We start from the raw sequence: 22,125 nt of genomic DNA, 5'->3' as shown, positions 1-22,125 counted from the left end.
GAACTTGCATGACATCTTTTGTCCTATCCTCCCGTGGCAGCGGGGTCCATATTGGAAACTAAGGTATATTAAGGCCTCCTTTTAATAGAGAACCGAAACAAAGCATTAACACATGGTGAATACATGAACTCCGCAAACTACGATCATCACCGGGAGTGGGCCCGGTTATTGTTACTCCAAGGTTGCCGGATCATAACCGTAGTAGGTGACTATAACTTGCAAGATTGGATCTAAAACATGGATATAATGATGAATTCATCAACGTTTCAGATCTGATATCATGGCACCTGGGCCCAAAGTGACAAGCATTGAGCATGTCAAAGTCATAGCAACATCAATCTAAGAACATAGTGGATACTAGGGATCAGGCCCTAACAAAACTAACTCGATTACATAATGAATCTCATCCAACTCCCTCACCGACTAGCGAGCCTATGAAGGAATTACTCACTCCCGGTGGGGAGCACATGGAATTGGCGATGGAGATAGGTTGGTGATGACGAAGATCGAAGATCCCCCTCTCCGGAGCCCTAAATGGACTCCAGATCTACCCTCCTGAGGAAGAACAAAGCCTGGCGGCGGCTCCATCTCATGGATCGCGATAATTCTTTCTCCCTGATTTTTTCTGGAAATATGTGATTTTATAGTATCAGGGGGTCGTCAGCGCGGCCACCAGGTGGATACAAGCCACCTGGGCGCGCCAGGAGAGGGGGCGCACACTGGTGGGTTGTGCCCACCCAGGGGCCCCTCTCCGATGGTTCTTGGCTCCAGAAATTCTTATTATTAGTATAAAAATCCTCAAAAAGTTTCGTTCCATTCCGAGAACTTTTATTTCTGCACAAAAACAACACCATGGTAGTTCTTCTGAAAACAGCGTCAGTCCGGGGTTAGTTTCATTCAAATCATGCAAATTAGAGTCCAAAACAAGAGGAAAGCGTGAGAAAAAGTAGATATGTTGCAGACGTATCACCGCCTCCCGCGTCGAGGAAGATGAGGGGGAAGTCGCGTGCATGGGCAGAGCAGGGTAAGTCATTTGAGCCTTAATCATATGGATTGAAAGAAGGCAAGTTAGGGTATTTTAGCTTCTCTAACATTCCTTCTGTATGTTAGAGGATCCAGTTCCCTCTCACCCATGCCATCCTCCTCCGCCTCACGTCCAAATTGTGTTTTGACTTTCGGTTTGTGAAATTTTTCGCCCCACACCAAGATGGCCGAATTTCGGCCATTTTTAAAAATGCCGGCTGAAATTTGACCCAAATTTGGCTTAAATTTGACCAGAATCCATTTTTTCGCCCGGAAGGTATTTTTCGCCCTTGGTCGAGATGGCCGAAATTCAAAACACAGACTCCAATCCCCCTACTATTGTGTCGGTGCATGCTTGCATGCCTCCTCAAGACGGCCTACATCCACCCTACCCTCTAATCCCCCCACTGTTGTGCATGTGCGTGCCTGCCTGCCTCCTCCACACGGCCTACATCCACCCTGCCCTGGGGATTGCACCGTCCCCAACTCCCTCCTCACCACGTATGCTGTCTTCGGGGGACACTTGTTTGGCGGTTTCGTTGTTCGACGAAATGCATATACGGGACATGGTTGAATGCTTAGGAGGACAGTGGTATCCTGGCCCATCAGTATTCAAATTCTGGTGCTAGCATTTTTCTGGATTTATTTTAGGATTTACGATGATGCACGTTGATGTCGCTTGAAGCTACGTCGGTATTTCCCCAAAAACGAAGGGGCGATGCAGCACAACGGCGGTAGGTATTTCCTTCAGATATGAAACAAAGGTTATCGAACCAGTAGGACAACCAAGCAACACAACATAAACAGCCCCTGCACACAAATAACAACCACTCGCAACCCGACGTGTTAAAGGGGTTGTCAATCCCTTTTAGGTAACGGCGCCAGAAATTGGTGCGTGGACGGGAGAAAGTTGTGATAGATTGAATAAATAGATCGCAAATAAAATAAAGTGCAACAAAGTATTTTTTGTATTTTTGGTTTAATAGATCTAAAAATAAATGCAAGAGAAAAGTAGATCGCAAAGGCAAATATATGAGAAAGAAAGACCCGGGGCCGTAGGTTTCACTAGTGGCTTCTCTCGAGAAAAATAGCAAATGGTGGGTGAACAAATTGTTGTTAGGCAATTGACAAAACTTAAAATTATTATGACGATATCCAAGCAATGATCATTATATAGGCATCACGTCCAAGATTAGTAGACCGACTCCTGCCTGCATCTACTACTATTACTCCACACATCGACCGCTATCTAGCATGCATCTAGTGTATTAAGTTCATGGAGAAACGGAGTAATGCAATAAGAACGATGACATGATGTAGACAAGATCTATCTATGTAGATATAGACCCCATCGTTTTATCCTTAGTAGCAACGATACATACGTGTTGTTTCCCTTTCTATCACTGGGATCAAGCACCGTAACATTGAACCCATTACAAAGCACCTCTTCCATTGCAAGATAAATAGATCAAGTTGGCCAAACAAAACCCAAATATCGGAGAAGAAATACGAGGCTATAAAAGATCATGCATAAAAGAGATCAAAGAAACTCAAATGCTTTCATGGATATAAAAAGATAGATCTGATCATAAACTCAAAGTTCATCGATCCCAACAAACACACCGCAAAAGAGTTACATCATATGGATGTCCAAGAGACCATTGTATTGAGAATCAAGAGAGAGAGAGAGATGAAGCCATCTAGCTACTAACTACGTGTAACACCCCGGATGTAATTTACCTTATATGTACTCCAACTCTTGCCGTTTCCGGCCTAAGTTATTTCCTCGTTGTCAGGTTTTTTGTCTCCGTGTGTTTTGTCTTTGTCATGCATCTCATATCATGTCATCATGCGCATTGCATTTGCATACGTGTTCGTCTCATGCACCCGAGCATTTTCCCCGTTGTCCGTTTTGCATTCCGACGCTCCTATGTCCTCCGGTGGTCCTTTCTACCTCTTTCCGTGTGTGGGGGTTAAACGTTTTCAGATTGGACCGAGACTTGTCATGTGGCCTTGGTTTACTACCGGTAGACCGCCTGTCAAGTTTCGTGCCATTTGGACTTCGTTTGATACTCCAACGGTTAACCGAGGGACCGAAAAGGCCTCGTGTGTGTTGCAGCCCAACACCCTTCCAATTTGGCCCAAAACCCACCAAAAACCCCTCCATCGTCTAGAGCGTTCGATCACGATCGCGTGGCTGAAAACCGCACTCCATTTGGAGCTTCCTAGCTCCCTCTTCCTATAAAACTAGCCCCTCCTCCGAAATTTCGGGTCTCTCCAACCCCTAACCCTAAAAATCTCATCGCGCCGCCGCCGGACACGTCCGTCCCGGGCGGACAAAATCACGCCACCGCCCCGCACCAGTGGCATAGCGCCACGTGTCGCCGCCGCCTCCATCAACCGCGCCGGCCCGGAGAGCCCGCGCGCGGCCCTCCCGGCCCACGCGCCCCGCATCGCCGCCTCCTTTGCTCCGCCGCCCGCCGCCATCGATGAACCTCACCGGGCCGCCGCGCCGGCCTCTTCCGACCACCGCCCCGGCCGCCCGCCGACCCGGTTCCCCGCCGCCGCGGTCGACATCGCCGACGACATCGCCGCCCCGGGCGCCGTTGCCCTCCTCCGGCGCCGCCCCACCTCACTCCGGCCAGCCTCCTCCTCACCTCCTCGCCCGGATCTGCTGGCCGCCGTCGTCTTCGTCAAGTCCGGCGAGAGCACCGCCGCCTCGAAGTCCGTGCCGCGTCAGATCCAGATCTGCCGCTACAGTAAACCCTAATCCGGGGTTAACTTTTCCCTCTCGCTCAATAATTTTATGCATACTTTGACATGCCATAACTCTGCATCCGTAGCTCCGATTCGTGCGTGTAGCATATCAAAATGTTCGTCTCGACGAGTACATCATTTCATCTCATTGCATCATTTTCATTTGAGCTCATCTTGATGTCCGAAATGCTGTTGGAAGAGGGCTATGTGAGGAATTTGTCAGATCTGTTTCAGCAAATGGCATTTTGTTATTTTTGCCATGATTAATGTGTGCATGCTATGATCCTGAACTCTACATGTGTTTTGTAGAATGCCATGCCATCTTTACAGAGGTGCTTGCCATGTATTTTTGTGATCTTTGTGCTGACTAGCACAAGCTTGCAAAGTAGCGTAATCGTTGATGCTGATTTCAGGGACTTCGAATTTCACCAAGTCCTTGTTCTCTTTTTGTTTTTATGCCATATGTTCATGTTGTTCCCTAGTGATCCGTGCCTCTTTTGAGGATGATCACTAAGGATGTTTTGTTAACATTGTGGTGCTGTATCCATCCATGTCTTTGTTTGCATTTATGGAGCACCCTAGCTTGAGTCAATCGAGCTCTACTTTCTCTATAAAATGATCCTGGCAGATTGTTGACATGTTTAGCGATTTTGCCGAGGATGTTGCTATTGATCCGTGCATGCTATGTTGTTATTCTTGTCATGTCTAGATTCTATGCCATGTATTCTTGATGGGTGTATGCTTAGTTTGTCATGCCATGCTCTGTAGTGAGTGCATCGAGCTCGTAAACATGCCTACTCGTTAACTGTTTTACATGCTACAGTTTTTCACTAAGTCTGAATCTGTTTATGTTTTTGCTATGTTCAAACCTCTAACCCACCATGTCCTAGCAAACCGTTGTTTGGCTATGTTACCGCTTTGCTCAGCCCCTCTTATAGCGTTGCTAGTTGCAGGTGAAGATTGGAGATCATTCCTTGTTGGAACATGTTTATTGTTGGGATATTACAATATTATCTTGTTTATCTTAATGCACCTATATACTTGGTAAATGATGGAAGGCTCGGCCTTATGCCTGGTGTTTTGTTCCACTCTTGCCGCCCTAGTTTTCCGTCATATCGGTGTTATGTTCCCGGATTTTTGCGTTCCTTACACGGTTGGGTTATAATGGGAACCCCTTGACAGTTCGCCTTGAATAAAACTGCTCCAGCAATGCCCAACCTTGGTTTTACCATTTGCCACCTAGCCTCTTTTTCCCTTGGGTTTCCGGAGCCCAAGGGTCATCTTTATTTAAACCCCCCTGGGCCAGTGCTCCTCTGAGTGTTGGTCCGAAATGGGCAGCCTGCGGGGCCACCTCGGGGAAACTCGAGGGCTGGTTTTTACTCGTAGCTTGACCTATCTGAGTGTGCCCTGAGAACGAGATTTGTGCAGCTCCTATCGGGATTTGTCGGCATGTTCCGGCAGTGTTGCTGGACTTGTTTTATCATTGTCGAGGATGTCTTGTAACCGGGATGCCGAGTCTGATCGGATTGTCTTGGGAGAAGGAATATCCTTCGTTGATCGTGAGAGCTTGTGATGGGCTAAGTAGGGACACCCCTGCAGGGATTTGAATTTTCGAAAGCCGTGCCCGTGGTTATGGGCAGATGGGAATTTGTTAATGTTCGGTTGTAGATAACATGAAACTTAACTTAATTAAAATGCACCAACCGCGTGTGTTATCGTGATGGTATCTTCTCGGCGAAATCGGGGAAGTGAACACGGTGTTGGAGTAATGCTTGACGTAGGTTGTTCTAGGATCACTTCTTGATCATAGTTGTTCGACCATGCTTTTGCCTCCTCTTCTCGCTCTCTTTTGCGAATATGTTAGCCACCATAAATGCTAGTTGCTTGCTGCAGCTCCACATCATACCTTTACCTTACCTATAAGCTTAAATAGTCTTGATCGCGAGGGTGTGAGATTGCTGAGTCCCCGTGACTCACAGATTCCTTCCAAAACCAGATGCAGGGACCGATGATACCGTTCCAGATGATATGACCGAGCTCAAGTGGGAGTTCTATGAAGACTCTCACAGTTACTATGTGTCTTTCCCAGATGATCAGTAGTGGTGCCTAGTTGGGGCGATCGGGGACTTTGTCGCATTTGGGGTTGATCTTTATTTTGGTACCGTAGTCGGACCCTGATTGTATTGGATGAATGTAATGCTATTTATGATATTTGTGTGACGTGGCGAGTGTAAGCCAACTATGTATCCTTTCCCTTTAATTATGTACATGGGTTGTTTGCAAAGATTACCTCACTTGCAACATTGCTTTCAATGCAGTTATGCCTCTAAGTCGTGCTTCGACACGTAGGAGATATAGCCGCATCGAGGGCATTACAAGTTGGTAATCAGAGCCTTCCCCGACCTTAGGAGCCCCCTACTTGATCGAATCGTTGGTGTTGTTGAGTCTAGAAAATTGTTTTGAGTCATTTAGGAATTATATATCGGAGAGTTAGGCATTCTTTTTACTCCCCAGTCCCTTCGTCGCTCTGGTGAGGCATCCTGACGTGGAGTTTTGACTCTTCTCTTCTCAAATTTCACTAAAAAAAATTTAGGATCACGCGGGTATCTTGGAATCGTTCCGATGGTTTTGTGACGAGAACATTGTTCTTGGTGCCTCCTGACATTTAGGGGTTGTGGCAGTGTCCCGGGGAGTTGAGCTCTGAGGTGTTGTCGTCACAATTTTATCGTTGAGATTCTGGAATACCTGAGTTTCGCCGACATCGAAAATCTCTTTTATGCAGTTGTTGGTGAGATAACCTCGATGCCACCCAGTACTGGGGCGGGAGTTCGGGAGTATTGCCATAACTTGTATAACGGATGCTTTTCGAAGGTTGAGGTAAATGATTTCCGAAGTTTTTCTTGGTTATGTGTTGAAGGATGGATACAGCTGGATGTAGGATTTGCTAGCTTTGGGTGAGATATTATGCTTCCCCTGTATCCCCAACACCTGATTGCATAACCGGAAGGTTCGGGAGTTTCATAGGTGGGAATTCATGTAGCTCTAGTTCTTCTGTTGCGGATATTTGGTTTGGGATTGGGTAATCCTCACCAAGTATTTGCTCTTGTCCGTACCTTGTTGTTTTATTCTTCTACCTCAATTCTAAGTGGCTTCTCAATTTATGGAAATGTGACCATTTCAATTGGAATGCATTTGTTCATTTTGTTCGGATGTGAAGACTTTATGTTGCAATTTCAACCCATTTGATTCAGCTTGAATAATTTTTTTCTGTCAATATGCTAATGGATGTCACCCTCTTCAGGATGGCTCCTGCTAAGGGCAACAATCAGAATCAGAATCAGGATCCGCCGCCACCACCTCCATCTCCGGAGGCATGGCAAGCTGTGATGGCCGCTACCAATGCAAACACGCAGCTGATCATGCAAATTCTGCAAGAGCGCAACCAAGGCCATGGCAATAATCAAAATCAGTTTGCTACACTCAACCTGTTCCTTGCTAACCAGCCAAAGACCTTCAGCAACTGTGTCGAGGCCTCAAACGCTGATGATTGGCTTGTGGACATATGCAAGCATTTCAAGTGCAGTAATGTCAGGCCTGAGGACTTTGTCAAGTTCGCCTCCTTCCAACTCAAAGACCAAGTTGCAGAATGGTTTCAGCAATACAAAGATTCCAGAGGAGGCCGTGCGATTACCTGGGATGAATTCTGTCAAGACTTCAGAGCTCATCACATTCCTCAGAGTGTGGTTGAAAGCAAGCGTGAGGAATTCCGCAACCTGAAGCAAGGCACTATGTCTGTTTACCAGTACAACATCATGTTCTAGAGGCTCGCTCGTTTTGCCAAGCAGGACGTCCCTGACGAGAAGAGCATGATATACCAGTTCAGGGGTGGTCTCAGAGAAGAACTCCAGCTAGCTCTCGTCCTTTTTGAGCCCAAGAAGTACGATGAGTTCTACAACATGGCAATGAAGCAAGAGGCTGCCCAACTGAAGTGCGATGCTTCCAAGAAGCGAGTCAGAGATGCTACTCCTTATTCCTCTACTCAAGTGGCTAAGCAGCAAAAGTATTGGCTTCCTCCTCCTCCGTTCCGTCAGCCTTATCAGCAGAAGAGCAAAGGTGGCAATGGATCTTCCCACCCACCCAACCCTGGCTTTCAGAACAAGACTTCGTCTCAAGCTCCAAGATCAAGTGCTCCGTATCACCGTCCGCTTTCAGAGGTCACGTGCAAAAAGTGCTAACAGAAGGATCACTATGCCAACAAATGCTTCAATAAGAGGCGTCTCCCTCCTCCTCCTCCTCCTGTGAGATCTGCAAGTACAGCTGTGGTCAAGCATAACCCCAAGCACGCCAAGGTCAACTTGATGAATGCAGCTCAGGCAGAGGACTCGTCAGATGTCATCATGGGTAACCTTCCTGTTAACGATGTTCCTGCAAAACTACTTTTTGATACTGGTGCATCGCATTGTTTCATGTCAAAGCCAGCTTTTTGCCAAGAATGAATTCGCTTCTTCTCATTTGGGCAAACAAATGGATATTGTGAGTCCATGTGGTGATACCCTTAATTTTGTGATGATTATATTGCCAATGTTTTTGCTCGCTTTGAGAGTTATTTTAGTGGGGTTGCAAATCCCAGTTTGTTGGATCAAGGACCTGATCTATTTTATGTGACTTATCTGGATGGCGTTGATTGTATTAAACTTTTAATTTGGATTGACTTGGGTCAAGCTCAAGAAGTTTGTGCTCGCAATAGTTGCTTGTTTCCATTGTGTGCAGGTTCCAATGAGTGCGACGGTAGTCGACAACGAGGATGGTTGGCATAAGGCTTGAAGAGCTAAGATGTGACCATGGACGTTGTGTGGGATCGTGCGGCTCAAAGCAACGCACAAGTTTTGGACAAGGACTATATGGAGGCAAACGAGAAGATCATGTCAAGTGAAGGTTATTTTGGTATGTTTACCAAAATCCACTAAGAAGCAAACCAAGAGAGTGATTGTGGTGTTGCTTAAGAGTGGAAAGTGTTATTTACAAGTGGCTAAGTAAAAATGGCTATTTGTTTTAGTGTTTTGGGCTTGGCCCATTCGATGGGAACCATGGCCCATTCAATGGCGGTGGAAGGCTGATCCAGCCTTATATGTAAGCTGCTAGGTTTTCTCTTGGCATAAGATAGAGTTGCCGCCGCTAGGAGGAGAAAAACAGAGCAACCGCCGCACATTTGAGAGAGAGCTTCCTGTGTGGGATTTAGCCTATGTGAGAGAGGCTTGTAACTCCAGAAATCTGAGAAATAAATCCTCAAATTGTTCCCAGCCTTGCTATTGTTGAGGTCTGCTGTTTGTCCTTGCAAATCTCGTTTTTCTGCTGTACTAATTTTTTCCCTGCGATTCCTTGGCTATAATGGGTTTTCCGTGATGGAAAATCATGTCTAAATTCATATGCATCCATCCCTAGCCTTAAATCCGGTTGTTGTTCAATTTATTCATGGGTTCCTGAGGATGGTGCAAGATTTTATCTTTGGTGATTTATTTTGTGCGAGTTCATACTGAGTTCGTCCTCTGTTCTTGTTTCGATTTGGGGTCGCTGTATTTCTAGCAATTTTCTTGGCGTTCTCTGTCGAATGGAAGAGCATCCGCTAATGCTACTGGCTCGCTCCCTTCTATTTTTATGCTTGGCGTAATTTTCTCAGGTTTTAGTTCATCTTCAGCTATCTGTCATTCGTCTTTAGGATAGCAGAGTTGGTCAGTACAAATCGGTAGAACTAAAATTGTGGATTTCAGTTAGTTGCTAGTCTAGCTGATGTATGTGCTACAGATTCTCATCTAGTGAAATCAGCTCCAGGCAGTGTAGTTCTTCTCCATTGAAAAAGTATTATGCTAGTACGTGCAAGTTAAGTACTAGTGTCTTGTGCTAGTGCGTGTTAGTCTTTTGGGTTAAGTAGCTCCCATTTGATTAGCCTATAACCGTGCCGTGTAACCTCTTGGTCTAATTAAGCACTAATGTTTCCAGTACATTTTTCCGGTGCTTATTATTCTTTGAGCTCTCAAGTCAAGATTTGAGAATTGTTGGACTAGTTTCAGTCTGTTTTGACAGACATATTTTGTTTCCGCTGCGTATTCCTCTATTCCGAGCATCATAGTTCTTCCGTAACTATCGTGCAAAAAATTTAAGAGGTTAAATTTTTCAAGGTCGTCATTCAACCCCCCTTCTGACTCCCGGCATTCGATCCTACAATTGGCATCAGAGCCCGGTCGGCTCATCTATAGCCTTAATCAGCTCTTGAGCCATGGAGTCATTTGCGAACCCGTCGCGTCCTCCTCTGTTCTCTGGGAGTGACTGGCCGTTTTGGAAGTCTCGCATGAAAACATTTCTTGAAGCTCAAAGCTATGCAATATGGCAAATTGGTGTGCGAGATTTTGCAATACCTGCTCGTGTTGGTCCTGAGAATATAGTTGATGTTGAAAATAATTCCAAAGCTATTAACATTCTCTTGTCAGGTTTGGATAGGAGAGAGCATGAGCGTGTTGCACACCTAGACACTGCTCACAAAATTTGGTCCACTCTCATCACTTACCACTAGGGCACTAGTGAGATTAAGACAGCTCGTCAGGACATTTACAAAGCCGAGTACAACAAATTTGAGCAGTTACCTGGTGAGTCTCTAGAGAACATGTTTGGTAGGTTTGAGGTCATAGTTGGAAAATTGAGGGGTGTCGGGGTTGTGTACAATGATTCTGAGAAAGCTAGACACATCCTAAACTCTCTTGACCCAATCTATGAGATGAGAAAGATCGCTATTCAAGAGTCCCATAAACCTGATGAGCTCACTGTAGACATGTTGTTCTCCAAGCTTAAAACTCACCAAATAGCCAGTGAAGGTAGAAACCCACCTAGGAACAGGACTCTTGCACTAGTTGGTAGTGAATGCCAAACTGCACATGGTCCCTCTAGTGTTTCTGAGTCTGGCAGTGGTCCATCTTCTGGTTTTTCACTTGCTTGTTTGGTTTCAGTCTCTGATGAACAACTTGAATCTTTGCCTGAGGATGATCTTTCTCTTTTTGTCCGTCGTTTTTCTCGAGCTTATAAAAACGTGAGAGAAAGGAAAGGCAAACACACAAAAATCTGTTTTGAGTGTGGTGTGCAGGGACACTACAGGTCTGATTGTCCAAATCTCAAAGATTATGGTGAAAATAGCGGTGGCAAGAACAACTACATCAAGAAGAAGTCGTTCTCTCGCCATGAAACCAAGTTCCGGCCAAAGGCTGAGAAGCATCTTCAGAAGATGGTTGCTGCAATCGCTTCGGGTCTACAATTTGCAGTAGATTTAAGCGACATCGACTCTGACCAGAGTGGTGAGGATGATCCTCCTTCTCCCAAAGGGAAGGATACAAAGAAGAAGAAGGCTGATCGGCTCACCGGCATGTGTTTTATGGCTCATGAGGCTGATGAGGAGAACGACAACATGGATGAGGTACAAATGTCTTATGATGAATTATATGCTGAGTATGTGAAAGTTGAAAATCTATTTTTAATGCAAGCAAAAGTCCTTAAAAAAATGTACGCGCACCATAAATGATAATCTTGCTCAAATTGATTCTCTCACACTTGAAATCACTACACTGAAGGATGCTACTGCTAGTGTGCCTTCTCATGATATTGATGATTGTGCTGGATGTGATGTGTTGCATGCTGAATTAGAACTTGCTAGGAATACTCATGCTAGTATGTCACAGTTGCTTGAATCTGCTAGAAATGAACTTGATGATGTTAAGTTGAGCCCTTGCTCCCTTTGCGTTGAAAATACACCTATGTCTGTTCCTAAAGTTCTAGACTGTGCCTGCCCAAACTGTGATAAATTAAATGCTAAAATTAAGAATCTTGAACACATGCTTTTTGATGCAGAGAATCCTCCTTCTTGTTTGAAGTGCAAATACTTTGATGATAGGGTTAAAAAGTTCAATCAAATGATCCTAGATGTGCGTGCTCCTAAAAATTGTGTAAATTGTCCTAAACTCGAAGAAGAAGTTGAGGAATTAGGAGCTCATCTCAGTGAACTCTATAAGAAATATGATCTTGTTAAAGTTTCAAATTCTAAGAAACCTACCGATTCTTGTGATGCTTCTTCTAGTTCTGTTACTTCTTGTACCTTTTGTACCATACTTGAGAATGATCTTGTTGCAATGCATGAAGCGTTTCGGGTCAGGTTTGGCAAGGGTGTTGCAAATCCTGTGAGTGTAGATTGTGTGTCTTGTGAGGGATTAAAACTTGAGATTCAGGCCTACAAGGATAGATATGGGAGAGCTGTGAGGGTGTCCTCCTTAAAAGAGTGTTTATCATGTGCTTCCTATGCAAAAGAAGTAGCTTACCTCAAGACGACCCTAGAAAAGCTCTCAAGTGGTGAGAAAAGATTAAACATGATTTTAGATAAGTCAAAGGTGAGTAAAGGTCTATGTCTTGGTTTTGACTTTGTGGAAGATTCTAGGAACAACCCTCCAGAACCCATAGGCATTCGAAGTGATGGAGCTATCTTGGTCCGTGAGGATGAGAGAGCGATAGTCATTCAGTCTGTGGGACTTTTGCCCATGAGTCCAAATGACAAGGGTACTTCTCCTTCCACTGGTTCTCATGCTGAAAAAGAGAGAATAGTTTACCAGTGCACCTATTGCCACAAGACTAGACACCTTGCTGAGTTTTGCTTCAAAAAACTTAGAGATGAACGTAGATCTTGTATACGTGCTCTTAGGGGCATGCAACGACAGGCTCGTGCGCTGCATGTTTCTAACACACATTGTCGGAGTGAGTACTTGCATGGCTTGGGTAGGAGAGACTATTTTAAATCCAACGAGACCGCTTCCAGAGCCCGATTTACTAGGGGTAGAGGTCAACAAAATTGTAGGTATCAAGATGGCCTTGCATTGCATGCTAATAACACATGTATTTCTGCTCCTGCAAAGGGAGTGACCCAGTACTGGATTAAAAAATGTTTACTTACTAATCCTAGTACTGAGTCACTTCGTTGTCGCTCTTTTGTGTAGGTTGGTTGTGAGGGTTTGGCGAACAAGTGGCTTATTGACTCTGGGTGTTCACGCCACATGACTGGTGATACCAAATGGTTCGCCTCCCTCTGCAAAGCGTCTGGTGATGAAAAGACCACTTTTGGGAATGATGCACAGGGTTGCATTGTGGCCAAAGGAACAGTCCGAGTCAACGAGAACTGTCTTTCTTAAGGATGTAGCCCTTGTAAGTAAGTTGAGTTATAATTTGATTTCAGTTTCACAGCTTCTTGATGAGGGTTTTGAGGTTCATTTCAAGAAATCTGCTTCTCATGTTCTTGACTCTACTGGTGATCTTGTTTTTGGTATTTCTCATGTTGGTAAAATCTTTGATGCTGATTTTGTAGTGCTTTTGTCCTCTGGTCCACGGTGTTTTGTGTTGGGGAACGTAGTAATTTCAAAAAAATTCCAACGCACACGCAAGATCATGGTGATGCATAGCAACGGAGGGGAGAGTGTGATCTACGTACCCTTGTAGACCGACAGCGGCAGCGTTAGCACAACGCGGTTGATGTAGTCGTACGTCTTCACGGCCCGACCGATCAAGCACCGAAACTACGGCACCTCTGAGTTTTAGCACACGTTCAGCTTGATGACGATCCCCGGACTTCGATCTAGCAAAGTGTCGGGGAAGAGTTCCGTCAGCACGACGGCGTGGTGACGATCTTGATGTTCTACCATCGCAGGGCTTCGCCTAAGCACCGCTACAATATTATCGAGGATTATGGTGGAAGGGGGCACCGCACATGGCTAAGGAAACGATCACGTGGATCAACTTGTGTGTCTAGGGGTGCCCCCTGCCCCCGTATATAAAGGAGCAAGGGGAGGAGGCCGGCCGGCCCTATAGGCGCGCCAAGGAGGAGTCCTCCTCCTAGTAGGAGTAGGACTCCTACTAGGAGGGGGAAGGAAGTGGGGAGGGAGAAGGAAAGGGGGGCGCTGCCCCCCCTCTCCTAGTCCAATTCGGACCAGGGGGAGGAGGCGTGTGGCCCACCCTGGCTGCCATTCTCTCTCTCCACTAAGGCCCATATGGCCCATTACTTCTCCCGGGGGGGGGGGGGGGGGTTCCGGTAACCCTCCGGTACTCTGGTTTTCTCCGAAATCTCCCGGAACACTTCCGGTGTCCAAATATAGTCGTCCAATATATCAATCTTTATGTCTCGACCATTTCGAGACTCCTCGTTATGTCTGTGATCACATCCGGGACTCCAAACTAACTTTGGTACATCAAAACTCATAAACTCATAATATAACTGTCATCGAAACCTTAAGTGTGCCGGACCCTACGGGTTCGAGAACAATGTAGACATGACTGAGACATGTCTCCGGTCAATAACCAATAGCGGAACCTGGATGCTCATATTGGCTCCCACATATTCTACGAAGATCTTTATCGGTCAAACCGCATAACAACACATGTTGTTCCCTTTGTCATCGGTATGTTACTTGCCCGAGATTCGATCGTCGGTATCTCAATACCTAGTTCAATCTCGTTACCGGCAAGTCTCTTTACTCGTTTCGTAATACATCATCTCGCAACTAACTCATTAGTTGCAATGCTTTCAAGGCTTATGTGATGTGCATTACCGAGAGGGCCCAGAGATACCTCTCCGACAATCGGAGTGACAAATCCTAATCTCGAAATACGCCAACCCAACATTTACCTTTGGAGACACCTGTAGAGCTCCTTTATAATCACCCAGTTACGTTGTGACGTCTGGTAGCACACAAAGTGTTCCTCCGGCAAACGGGAGATGCATAATCTCATAGTCATAGGAACATGTATAAGTCATGAAGAAAGCAATAGCAACATACTAAACGATCGGGTGCTAAGCTAATGGAATGGGTCATGTCAATCACATCATTCTCCTAATAATGTGATCCCGTTAATCAAATGACAACACATGTCTATGGTTAGGAAACATAACCATCTTTGATTAACGAGCTAGTCAAGTAGAGGCATACTAGTGACGTTTTAGTTTGTCTATGTATTCACACAAGTATTATGTTTCCGGATAATACAATTCTAGCATGAATAATAAACATTTATCATGATATAAGGAAATAAAATAATAACATTATTATTGCCTCTAGGGCATATTTCCTTCAGTCTCCCACTTGCACTAGAGTCAATAATCTAGATTACACAGTAATGATTCTAATACCCATGGAGCTTTGGTCCTCATCATGTTTTGCTCGTGGAAGAGGCTTAGTCAACGGATCAGCAACATTCAGATCCGTATGTATCTTGCAAATCTCTATGCTCCCACCTGGACTAGATCCCGGATGGAATTGAAGCGTCTCTTGATGTGCTTGGCTCTCTTGTGAAATCTGGATTCCTTTGCCAAGGCAATTGCACCAGTATTGTCACAAAAGATTTTCATTGGACCCGATGCACTAGGTATGACACCTAGATCGGATATGAACTCCTTCATCCATAATCCTTCGTTTGCTGCTTCTGAAGCAGCTATGTACTCCGCTTCACATGTAGATCCCGCCACAACGCTTTGTTTAGAACTGCACCAACTGACAGCTCCACCGTTTAATGTAAACACGTATCCGGTTTGCGATTTAGAATCGTCCGGATCAGTGTCAAAGCTTGCATCAACGTAACCATTTACGATGAGCTCTTTGTCACCTCCATATATGAGAAACATATCCTTAGTCCTTTTCAGGTATTTCAGGATGTTCTTGACCGCTGTCCAGTGATCCACTCCTGGATTACTTTGGTACCTCCCTCCTAGACTTATAGCAAGACACACATCAGGTCTGGTACACAGCATTGCATACATGATAGAGCCTATGGCTGAAGCATAGGGAACATCTTTCATTTTCTCTCTACCTTCTGCATTGGTCGGGCATTGAGTCTTACTCAATTTCACACCTTGTAACACAAGCAAGAATCCTTTCTTTGCTTGATCCATTTTGAACTTCTTCAAAATTTTGTCAAGGTATGTGCTTTGTGAAAGTCCAATTAAGCGTCTTGATCTATCTCTATAGATCTTAATGCCCAATATGTAAGCAGCTTCACCGAGGTCTTTCATTGAAAAACTCTTATTCAAGTATCCCTTTATGCTATTCAGAAATTCTATATCATTTCCGATAAATAATATGTCATCTACATATAATATCAGAAATGCTACAGAGCTCCCACTCACTTTCTTGTAAATATAGGCTTCTCCAAAAGTCTGTACAAAACCAAATGCTTTGATCACACTATCAAAGCGTTTATTCCAACTCCGAGAAGCTTGCACCAGTCCATAAATGGATCGCTGGAGCTTGCATACTTTGTTAGCTCCCTTTGGATCGACAAAACCTTCCGGTTGCATCATATACAACTCTTCTTCCAGAAATCCATTCAGGAATGCAGTTTTGACATCCATCTGCCAAATTTCATAATTATAAAATGCGGCAATTGCTAACATGATTCGAACAGACTTAAACATCGCTACGGGTGAGAAGGTCTCATCGTAGTCAATCCCTTGAACTTGTCGAAAACCTTTTGCGACAAGTCGAGCTTTGTAGACAGTAATATTACCGTCAGCGTCAGTCTTCTTCTTGAAGATCCATTTATTCTCAATTGCTTGCCGATCATTGGGCAAGTCAACCAAAGTCCATACTTTGTTCTCATACATGGATCCCATCTCAGATTCATGGCTTCAAGCCATTTTGCGGAATCTGGGCTCACCATCGCTTCTTCATAGTTCGTAGGTTCATCATGATCTAGTAGCATGACTTCCAGAACAGGATTACCGTACCACTCTGGTGCGGATCTTACTCTGGTTGATCTACGAGGTTCAGTAGTATCTTGTTCTGAAGTTTCATGATCATTATCATTAGCTTCCTCACTAATTGGTGTAGGTGCCATAGAAACTGATTTCTGTGATGTACTACTTTCCAATAAGGGAGCAGGTACAGTTACCTCGTCAAGTTCTACTTTCCTCCCACTCACTTCTTTCGAGAGAAACTCCTTCTCTAGAAAGTTTCCGATTTTAGCAACAAAAGTCTTGCCTTCGGATCTGTGATAGAAGGTGTATCCAATAGTTTCCTTTGGATATCCTATGAAGACACATTTCTCCGATTTGGGTTCGAGCTTATCAGGTTGAAGCCATTTCACATAAGCATCGCAGCCCCAAACTTTCAGAAACGACAACTTTGGTTTCTTGCCAAACCACAGTTCATAAGGCGTCGTCTCAACGGATTTTGATGGTGCCCTATTTAACGTGAATGCGGCCGTCTCTAGAGCATATCCCCAAAACGATAGCGGTAAATCAGTAAGAGACATCATAGATCGCACCATATCTAGTAAAGTACGATTACGACGTTCAGACACACCATTATGCTGTGGTGTTCCCGGTGGTGTGAGTTGCGAAACTATTCCACATTGTTTCAAATGTACACCAAACTCGTAACTCAAATATTCTCCTCCACGATCAGATCGTAGGAATTTTATTTTCTTGTTACGATGATTTTCAACTTCACTCTGAAACTCTTTGAACTTTTCAAACGTTTCAGACTTATGTTTCATTAAGTAGATATACCCATATCTGCTTAAGTCATCTGTGAAGGTGAGAAAATAACGATATCCGCCACGAGCCTCAACATTCATCGGACCACATATATCTGTATGTATGATTTCCAACAAATCTGTTGCTCTCTCCATAGTACCGGAGAACGGTGTTTTTGTCATCTTACCCATAAGGCACGGTTCGCAAGTACCAAGTGATTCATAATCAAGTGGTTCCAAAAGTCAATCAGTATGGAGTTTCTTCATGCGCTTTACACCAATATGACCCAAACGGCAGTGCCACAAATAAGTTGCACTATCATTACCAACTCTGCATCTTTTGGCTTCAACATTATGAATATGTGTGTCACTACTATCGAGATTTAATAAGAATAGACCACTCTTTAAGGGTGCATGACCATAAAAGATAATACTCATATAAATAGAACAACCATTATTCTCTAATTTAAATGAATAACCGTCTCGCATCAAACAAGATCTAGATGTAATGTTCATGCTTAACGCTGGCACCAAATAACAATTATTTAGGTCTAATACTAATCCCGAAGGTAGATGTAGAGGTAGCGTGCCGACCGCGATCACATCGACTTTGGAACCATTTCCCACGCGCATTGTCACCTCGTCCTTAGCCAATCTTCGCTTAATCCGTAGTCCCTGTTTCGAGTTGCAAATGTTAGCAACAGAATCAGTATCAAATACCCAGGTGCTACTGCGAGCATTAGTAAGGTACACGTCAATAACATGTATATCACATATACCTTTGTTCACCTTGCCATCCTTCTTATCTGCCAAATACTTGGGGCAGTTCCGCTTCCAGTGACTAGTCTGCTTGTAGTAGAAGCACTCAGTTTCAGGCTTAGGTCCAGGTTTGGGTTTCTTCTCTTGAGTAGCAACTTGCTTGCTGTTTTTTTTTGAAGTTCCCCTTCTTCTTTCCTTTGCCCTTTTTCTTGAAACTAGTGGTCTTGTTGACCATCAACACTTGATGCTCCTTCTTGATTTCTACCTCCGCAGCTTTCAGCATTGCGAAGAGCTCGGGAATAGTCTTATTCATCCCTTGCATATTATAGTTCATCACGAAGCTCTTGTAGCTTGGTGGCAGTGATTCGAGAATTCTGTCAATGACGCAATCATCTGGAAGATTAACTCCCGATTGAATCAAGTGATTATTATACCCAGACATTTTGAGTATATGCTCACTGACAGAACTGTTCTCCTCCATCTTGCAGCTATAGAACTTATTGGAGACTTCATATCTCTCAATCCGGGCATTTGCTTGAAATATTAACTTCAACTCCTGGAACATCTCATATGCTCCATCACGTTCAAAAACGTCGTTGAGGTCCCGATTCTAAGCCGTAAAGCATGGCACACTGAACTATTGAGTAGTCATCAGCTTTGCTCTGCCAGACGTTCATAACATCTGGTGTTGCTCCAGCAGCAGGCCTGACACATAGAGGTGCTTCCAGGACGTAATTCTTCTGTGCAGCAATGAGCATAATCCTCAAGTTACGGACCCAGTCCGTGTAATTGCTACCATCATCTTTCAACTTTGCTTTCTCAAGAAACGCATTAAAATTCAACGGAACAACAACACGGGCCATCTATCTACAATCAAACATAAACAAGCAAGATACTATCAGGTACTAAGTTCATGATAAATTTAGGTTCAATTAATCATATTACTAAAGAACTCCCACTTAGATAGACATCCCTCTAATCCTCTAAGTGATTACGTGATCCAAATCAACTAAACCATGTCCGATCATCACGTGAGATGGAGTAGTTTCATTGGTGAACATCACTATGTTGATCATATCTACTATATGATTCACGCTCGACGTTTCGGTCTCCGTGTTCCGAGGCCATATCTGTATATGCTTGGCTCGTCAAGTATAACCTGAGTATTCCGCGTGTGCAACTGTTTTGCACCCGTTGTATTTGAACGTAGAGCCTATCACACCCGATCATCACGTGGTGTCTCAGCACGAAGAACTTTCGCAACGGTGCATACTCAGGGAGAACACTTCTTGATAATTAGTGAGAGATCATCTTAAAATGCTACCGTCAATCAAAGCAAGATAAGATGCATAAAAGATAAACATCACATGCAATCAATATAAGTGATATGATATGACCATCATCATCTTGTGCTTGTGATCTCCATCTTCGAAGCACCGTCGTGATCACCATCGTCACCGGTGCGACACCTTGATCACCATCGTAGCATCGTTGTCGTCTCGCCAACCTTATGCTTCCACGACTATCGCTACCGCTTAGTGATAAAGTAAAGCATTACATCACAATTGCATTGCATACAATAAAGCGACAAACATATGGCTCCTGCCAGTTGTCGATAACTTGGTTACAAAACATATTCATCTCATACAATAAAATTTAGCATCATGTCTTGACCATATCACATCACAACATGCCCTGCAAAAACAAGTTAGATGTCCTCTACTTTGTTGTTGCAAGTTTTACGTGGCTGCTACAGGCTTAAGCAAGAACCAATCTTACCTACGCATCAAAACCACAACGATAGTTTGTGAAGTTGGTGATGTTTTAACCTTCGCAAGGACCGGGCGTAGCCACACTCGGTTCAACTAAAGTTGGAGAAACTGACACCCGCTAGCCACCTTTGTGCAAAGCACGTCGGGAGAACCGGTCTCGCGTAAGCGTACGCGTAATGTCGGTCCGGGCCGCTTCGTCCAACAATACCGCCAAACCAAAGTATGACATGCTGGTAAGCAGTATGACTTATATCGCCCACAACTCACTTGTGTTCTACTCGTGCATATAACATCAACACATAAAACCTAGGCTCGGATGCCACTGTTGGGGAACGTAGTAATTTCAAAAAAATTCCTATGCACATGCAAGATCATGGTGATGCATAGCAACGAGAGGGGAGAGTGTGATCTACGTACCCTTGTAGACCGACAGCGGAAGCGTTAGCACAATGCGGTTGATGTAGTCTTACGTCTTCACGGCCCGACCGATCAAGCACCGAAACTACGACACCTCCGAGTTTTAGCACACATTCAGCTCGATGACGATCCCCAGACTAGCAAAGTGTCGGGGAAGAGTTCCGTCAGCACGACGGCGTGGTGACGATCTTGATGGTCTACCGTCGCAGGGCTTCGCCTAAGCACCGCTACAATATTATCGAGGATTATGGTGGAAGGGGGCACCGCACACGGCTAAGAAAACGATCACGTGGATCAACTTGTGTGTCTAGGCGTGCCCCCTGCCCCCGTATATAAAGGAGCAAGGGGAGGAGGCCGGCCGGCCCTATAGGCGCGCCAAGGAGGAGTCCTCCTCCTAGTAGGAGTAGGACTCCTACTAGGAGGGGGAAGGAAGTGGGGAGGGAGAAGGAAAGGGGGGCGCCGCCCCCCCTCTCCTAGTCCAATTTGGACCAGGGGGGAGGAGGCGCGCGGCCCACCCTGGCTGCCCTTCTCTCTCTCCACTAAGGCCCATATGGCCCATTACTTCTCCCGGGGGGTTCCGGTAACCCTCCGGTACTCCGGTGTTCTCCGAAATCACCCAGAACACTTCCGGTGTCCGAATATAGTCGTCCAATATATCAATCTTTATGTCTCGACCATTTCGAGACTCCTCGTTATGTCCGTGATCATATCCGGGACTCCGAACTAACTTCGGTACATCAAAACTCATAAACTCATAATATAACTGTCATCGAAACCTTAAGCGTGCGGACCCTACGGGTTCGAGAACAATGTAGACATGACCGAGACATGTCTCCGGTCAATAACCAATAGCGGAACCTGGATGCTCATATTGGCTCCCACATATTCTACGAAGATCTTTATCGGTCAAACCGCATAACAACACACGTTGTTCCCTTTGTCATCGGTATGTTACTTGCCCGAGATTCGATCGTCGGTATCTCAATACCTAGTTCAATCTCGTTACCGGCAAGTCTCTTTACTCGTTTTGTAATACATCATCTCGCAACTAACTCATTAGTTGCAATGCTTACAAGGCTTATGTGATGTGCATTACCGAGAGGGCCCAGAGATACCTCTCCGACAATCGGAGTGACAAATCCTAATCTCAAAATACGCCAACCCAACATTTACCTTTGGAGACACCTGTAGAGCTCCTTTATAATCACCCAGTTACGTTGTGAAGTTTGGTAGCACACAAAGTGCTCCTCCGGAAAACGGGAGTTGCATAATCTCAGTCATAGGAACATGTATAAGTCATGAAGAAAGCAATAGCAACATACTAAACGATCGGGTGCTAAGCTAATGGAATGGGTCATGTCAATCACATCATTCTCCTAATAATGTGATCCCGTCAATCAAATGACAACACATGTCTATGGTTAGGAAACATAACCATCTTTGATTAACGAGCTAGTCAAGTAGAGGCATACTAGTGACGTTTTAGTTTGTCTATGTATTCACACAATTATTATGTTTCCGGATAATACAATTCTAGCATGAATAATAAACATTTATCATGATATAAGGAAATAAAATAATAACATTATTATTGCCTCTAGGGCATATTTCCTTCATTTTGTGGCCTCTTCTAAGATGAGTGAGTTTCAGTTGTGGCATCGTCGCTTGGGGCATGTTTGTTTTGACCACCTAATTCGAATTGGTGGCCTTGATCTTTTGCGAGGTTTGCCTAAGCTCAAAGCCACAAAGGACATTGTGTGTGACCCATGCCGGCATGGAAAGCAAGTTTCTGCCTCTCACCCTCCAATCAATCTGGTGAACACAACCAGACCCGCTCAATTGTTACATATGG

General features: G+C 44.6%; 1 pseudogene; it reads left to right on the top strand.

Moving 5' to 3' along the window:
* The first annotated feature begins 10,054 nt into the window (after positions 1-10,054).
* LOC147972189 (uncharacterized) lies at positions 10,055-12,995 on the top strand (annotated as a pseudogene).
* The last annotated feature ends 9,130 nt before the right edge of the window (positions 12,996-22,125 follow it).

Source organism: Triticum urartu, chromosome 5A, assembly GCF_056163025.1.
Source record: "Triticum urartu cultivar PI428250 chromosome 5A, HENAU_Tu73, whole genome shotgun sequence".
In the NCBI taxonomy this organism is placed as follows: Eukaryota; Viridiplantae; Streptophyta; class Magnoliopsida; order Poales; family Poaceae; genus Triticum; species Triticum urartu.
This window is presented reverse-complemented; position numbering and strand designations above follow the sequence as displayed.